A 6,701-nucleotide genomic window follows, 5' to 3' on the forward strand; every position below is an offset into this window, starting at 1 on the left:
AATCCTGGACACCAGTGAGGAGACTGTCCTCAGTAATCCCAAAAAAGTCACTGAGTGGCTCAGATGATATAGACTCACCATCTCCCTGAGTATTTGGCAACACTGTCTGAGACCTTTGAGAATACAAAGCAAACAATACAGCATTCCATATTCAATAGTAGACACGGTAGTGACATTAATACATCATTCAGTAATCAGTTAAATTGGTCATTAAGAGTAAACTGTTATACAGATAACAAAACATATTTTCACAAAATGGGTTATGAATAGTTAGGTGAAACCGGTTTCTTTAGGAATGACTGAACATACCCATTACGAGAGGAGCTTGATTTGGCCGTGCAAGACCTTGAGGATTTGCTGCTGCCTCTCTTGCGAACCTTCAGGTTTGTGCTAGAGGATCTCTCTGATTCTGTCAGAGACTTGCCGGATACTGGAGACACATGGCTGTATATCCGTACAAAACGGAAAATTGCAGGGATGATGACCTCCAGGATGGCCTCAGATACAAACCGCACAATCTCCAGGCACATCTCTGCAAGCAATGCCCTCATCACCTGTAGGACCGAAACAGTGTAGGTAGATTACTCATAGCCGGGCTCTGAAACCAAGCTCCTCGAAGAGATACCAACAATCTCACATATGTTCATGAGAATCATGAAAGTGGCATACATTGGAAAGCATGAAAAGCAGTAGGCTACTAAAAAGCTCTTTGAATGAAACTGTTTGTGATAATGTGGATGATACTGTAGATAGATAAAAGGTTTGTATCTAATATTCTTGAAACATCTATTAATATATCTATGAATCATTTTCAGGGTTAAGGGACTTACAGGGTCCATCCTGCCAATGCTTAACTGCCTCCATTGCCTATAGGAGATAATTAGATGTTTTTAGCACCAAAAAGCACACCAACACACATACAATTTATAAAATCCTCCAGATGACATTGCATTCAAATACTACAATAAAAGTTTGGACATACTCCTCAGTAAGTTTTTCCAGAAACCGGATGATAATCGGGTTGAAAGCATTCGGATCGATTGGCGGGAGGTCAAGAGCCCTGGTCTGACAGGCCCTGGAGACACACTCACTTAGGATCTTCTCATTAGATTGTCCCTGGTGAGATGTCCCCTGAACTGCCATCCCAGAGAATTCCACAGATGTAGAGGGACCTGTGTGCAAAGCAGCATTCACCAAGGTAAAGAAGTCAGAAAACATGTAACCTTCTGAGGCAAATATGTATTCGCCAACTTTGTGTACTTTGTGAAGTTAAGTAGCCAAGAAAGTATAACATGTGCACTCTGCTATTAGTCCTCTGCTCAATAGATCCAATAGGTCCTCTGCTCCATACTAAATTACATTTACATGCAAAAGGATTACATTCAGTGAAATTAGAGTTTCATTTATGACCTGCATCAGTGATCTGCTCCACTTTGTTTCTCTTGGTCCTCTTGGCCTAAAAAGACAATACAGTCAATGATATACACGTAGATACTGTATGAAGCCATTCCAATACAGCCCTTTGAGTAGAGCAAGGGTAAGACTGATTGCAGGGCTGTCCCCGACAAAAAAAAAAATTTGTCGACCGAGAGTCATCCTGTTCTAATGTTAAAATGTATTTTTCCATATCAGACACAGCCTATGTGTTTGAATACAATCACCTACATAGGCACTGAGCTTTAATTAAATAATTAAGACACACAAATGACTCAAGAAAGAGCCCAATGGTGACACTGTATTAAAAGAAATGACAGCGAGTGCCTGTGTGACAGGTGCACGTTGTCTCGCTCTCCTCCCTACTGCAGCGAAAAGGCACCACATAACAGCAACTGTTTATTTTGCTGTCCATGCTGAAGACGCAATATCATTTCAGCCATTTAGTTTCTTCCTTACAGTTCTGGAAACGTCTTCTTTACAGTTCTGGAAACTTTAGAGTGTTTTCTATCATAATCTGACAATTATATGCATATTCTAGTTTCTGGGGCTGAGAAATAGGCCGTTTCAAATGGGTATGTTTTTTAGCCAAAAACGAAAATACTGCCCCCTACGCGCAAAAGGTTAAGCAAATGTTAAGCAATACCAGTCTGTTCTAATGACTAAAAATTATAAAGCCATTATTACAGTATAGCAAATATTAAAAACAGCCGAATTTGTGAAATTGCTTAATACAACATTTTGCCGGTGCATGAGGCTTGGTGCTCACAGAATCAGTAGTCTATTAAACAAATACTCAAACAGGCAACAGAAGCTATATCTGTCTTACTCCTGTATATATGTATACAGTACCAGTCAAAAGTTTGGACACACCTACTGATTCAAGGCTTTTCTTTATTTGTACTATTTTCTACATTGTAGAATAGTAGTGAAGACATCACAACTATGAAATAACACATATGGAATCATTTAGGTACCAAAAAGTGTTTAAAAAAATCGAAATATATTTTATATTTGAGATTCTTCAAAGTAGCCATCCTTTGCCTTGATGGCAGCTTTGCACACTCTTGGCATTCTCTCAACCAGCTTCACCTGGAATGCTTTTCCAACAGTCTTGAAGGAGTTCCCACATATGCTGAGAACTTATTGGCTGCTTTTCCTTCACTCTGTGGTCCAATTCATCCCAAAACATCTCAATTGGGTTGAGGTTGGGTGATTGTGGATGTCAGGTCATCTGATGGAGCCCTCCATCACTCTCCTTCTTGGTCAAATAGCCCTTACACAGCCTGGAGACGCAAACCAGATGAGATGGCGTATCACTGCAGAATACTATGGTAGCCATGCTGGTTAAGTGTGCCTTGAATTCTAAATAAATCACAGACAGTGTCACCAACAAAGCGCCCCCACATTATCACACCTCCTCCATGCTTCATGGTCGGAACCACACATGCGGAGATCATCTGTACTACTCTCACAAAGACATTGTTGGAATTTGGACTTATCAGACCAAAGGACAGATTTCCACCAGTCTAATGTCCATTGCTTGTGTTTCTTGGCTCAAGCAAGTCTCTTCTTCTTATTGGTGTCCTTTAGTAGTGCTTTCTTCGCAGCAATTTGACCACGAAGGCCTGATTCACGCAGTCTCCTCTGAACAGTTGATGTTGAGATGTGTCTGTGACTTGAACTCTGTGAAGCATTTATTTGGGCTGCAATGTGAGGTGCAGTTAACTCTAAAGAACGTATCCTCTGCAGCCGAGTTAACTCTGTCTTCCTTTCCTGTGGCGGTCCTCATGAGAGCCAGTTTCATCGTTGTGCTTGATGGTTTTTGCGACTTGATTGTTTTTGCACTTGATGAAAAGTTCAAAGTTCTTTAAATTTTCCGGATTGACTGAACTTCATGTCTTAAAGTAATGACGGACTGCTGTTTCTCTTTGCTTATTTGAGCTGTTCTTGCCATAATATGGACTTGGTCTTTTACCAAATAGGGCTATCTTATGTATACCAACCCTACCTTGTCACAACACAACTGATTGGCTCAAATGCATTAAGAAGGAAAGAAATTCCTTTACTTAATTTTTAACAAGGCACACATGTTAACTTATGAAATGCATTCCAGGTGACTACCTCATGAAGCTGGTTGAGAGAATGCCAAGCGTGTGCAAAGCTGTCATCAAGGCAAAGGGCTACTTTGAAGAATCTCAAATGTAAAATATATTTTGATTTGTTTAACATTTTTTTGATACCTACATGATTCCATATGTGTTATTTCATAGTTTTGATGTCTTCACTATTATTCTACAATGTAGAAAATAGTAAAAATAAAGAAAAACCCTTTCGACTGGTAATATATACACTGCTCAAAAAAATAAAGGGAACACTAAAAAAACACATCCTAGATCTGAATGAATGAAATATTCTTATTAAATACTTTTTTCTTTACATAGTTGAATGTGCTGACAACAAAATCACACAAAAATTATCAATGGAAATCAAATGTATCAACCCATGGAGGTCTGGATTTGGAGTCACACTCAAAATTAAAGTGGAAAACCACACTACAGGCTGATCCAACTTTGATGTCATGTCCTTAAAACAAGTCAAAATGAGGCTCAGTAGTGTGTGTGGCCTCCACGTGCCTGTATGACCTACCTACAACGCCTGGGCATGCTCCTGATGAGGTGGCGGATGGTCTCCTGAGGGATCTCCTCCCAGACCTTGACTAAAGCATCCTCCAACTCCTGGACAGTCTGTAATGCAACGTGGCGTTGGTGGAGGGAGAGAGACATGATGTCCCAGATGTGCTCAATTGGATTCAGGTCTGGGGAACGGGCGGCCAGTCCATAGCAGCAATGCCTTTCTCTTGCAGGAACTGCTGACACACTCCAGCCACATGAGGTCTAGCATTGTCTAGCATTAGGAGAAACCCAGGGCCAACCGCACCAGCATATGGTCTCACAAGGGGTCTGAGGATCTCATCTCGGTACCTAATGGCAGTCAGGCTACCTCTGGCGAGCACATGGAGGGCTGTGCGGCCCCCCAAAGAAATGCCACCCCACACCATAACTGACCCTCCGCCAAACCGGTCATGCTGGAGGATGTTGCAGGCAGCAGAACGTTCTCCACGGCATCTCCAGAATGTCACGTCTGTCACATGTGCTCAGTGTGAACCTGCTTTCATCTGTGAAGAGCACAGGGCGCCAGTGGCGAATTTGCCAATCTTGGTGTTCTCTGGCAAATGAAAAACATCCTGCACGGTGTTGGGCTGTAAGCACAACCCCCACCTGTGGACGTCGGGCCCTCATACCACCCTCATGGAGTCTGTTTCTGACCGTTTGAGCAGACACATGCACATTTGTGGCCTGCTGGTGGTCATTTTGCAGTGCTCTGGCAGTGCTCCTCCTGCTACTCCTTGCACAAAGGCGGAGGTAGCGGTCCTGCTGCTGGGTTGTTGCCCTCCTACGGCCTCCTCCACGTCTCCTGATGTACTGGCCTGTCTCCTGGTAGCGCCTCCATGCTCTGGACACTACGCTGACAGACACAGCAAACCTTCTTGCCACAGCTCGCATTGATGTGCCATCCTGGATGAGCTGTACTACCTGAGCCACTTGTGTGGGTTGTAGACTCCGTCTCATGCTACCACTAGAGTGAAAGCACCGCCAGCATTCAAAAGTGACCAAAACATCAGCCAGGAAGCATAGGAACTGAGAAGTGGTCTGTGGTCCCCACCTGCAGAACCACTCCTTTATTGGGGGTTTCTTGCAAATTGCCTATCATTTCCAACTGTTGAAAGTGTCTATTCCATTTGCACAACAGCATGTTAAATTTATTGTCAATCAGTGTTGCTTCCTAAGTGGACAGTTTGATTTCACAGAAGTGTGATTGACTTGGAGTTACATTGTGTTGTTTAAGTGTTCCCTTTATTTGAGCAGTGTATATGGATGATTTACAAAGCCAGGCACATTTAACAATTAGGCTTTTGATTATACACCTAATTTAGTTGGGTTTTCCTCTCTCCTCAATTTTCTTAGACAATTAGGCTAAGGCCAGGGCTGTTTCCCTGTCTCTGCTACTGCTACTGCTGCTGCCTCTGCAGCATTGTTCTCAATCCCAATATGCTGGTTAACTTTGCTATTATGCACATAGCAACATAGGAAAGGGCGGCAATTCTACGGAGCACTGAAGATTATGTTTCAGAACCATGGACAGCGACCGTATCCAATGCAGGAGAAAGCGCATTTGTTATAAAATAATATTTGATTTATTAGTGTTGCACCATTATTTTCACGATATAACCATATACAATGTCAGTATTACGTCTTAGCGTGATAGACTGTGCCATCCCCGTGGCCTCGGCAATGGATTAGTCAACTGAGACAGGCGCGAATCAGACAGGTGTCCATGTGCACCATGAAGAAAATGCGGCTGCTCGACTTAAGAAATCCCAGTCAACCAACAGCCTATCGACCAAACTGTCGACCAAATGGGGTCAGCCCTAGATTTACTATTAGGAGATAAAAGGGTATTGCATGGGCAATTTACCTTCCTCGGAACAACATGCTGTAGGGGCAGGTTATAGATATGAAAGATATCACAAATATCCACATCTCTGCTCAATCTATTCCCTTACCTTGACTTTATTTCTTTTCACGGCATCCTGCTGCATCTGAGGCAGGGGATCCTTCTTCACCTTTTCCTCATCTTCATCATTCTGATTATCAACAAAATCTCTCTCAGCCGCATCACTATCAGTGATCAGTGGACAATATACCACAGCTAAGAGCTGTTCTTACACGTGACACAACGCACAGTTATTATAAACTGGTTACCAACTTAATTAGAAGAGGACAAATAAATGTTTTACGCTCTGATATACCATAGCTTTCAGCCAATCAGCATTCAGGGCTCAAAACACCCAGTTTATAATGGCCAATATATAAAAAAATTTAACAGAACAGGTTTTCGCTATAAATACACATAGATTCTATTGCCTGATTTCAAGATTCGTAATTAATGTGTTCTGGAGTCACCTATTATTATTATAATTTAGGTAGAATTATGATAGCCTACTACTGTTATCTTTGCAAGGATCATATTTGATGTATAACAAGTCCCATAGGTTATTATAATGCATAATTTTTTTTACAATATTAAAAATGATAATATTAGCGGCACATTAACGTTAGCCCACACCGCCACCCAGCTGCCACTACTTGCGGCTCCCCTATCGGCATGTCCTGTAAACCCTGTGGTTCCTGACGCAGCATAAA

At 42.1% G+C, this 6,701-nt stretch overlaps 1 long non-coding RNA gene across 1 annotated transcript; it reads right to left on the reverse strand.

Annotated features, from left to right (window-relative positions):
• Positions 1-1,038: 1,038 nt before the first annotated feature.
• On the reverse strand, positions 1,039-6,178 carry LOC116362158 (uncharacterized). The gene is made up of 3 exons (XR_004207715.1): positions 6,062-6,178; positions 1,411-1,456; positions 1,039-1,172 (listed from the first exon to the last, which is right to left on the reverse strand). It is a non-coding gene; the product is annotated as an uncharacterized LOC116362158 (long non-coding RNA).
• Positions 6,179-6,701: the final 523 nt, after the last annotated feature.

The sequence above is a fragment of the Oncorhynchus kisutch genome, unplaced genomic scaffold, assembly GCF_002021735.2.
Source record: "Oncorhynchus kisutch isolate 150728-3 unplaced genomic scaffold, Okis_V2 scaffold797, whole genome shotgun sequence".
NCBI lineage: Eukaryota > Metazoa > Chordata > Actinopteri > Salmoniformes > Salmonidae > Oncorhynchus > Oncorhynchus kisutch.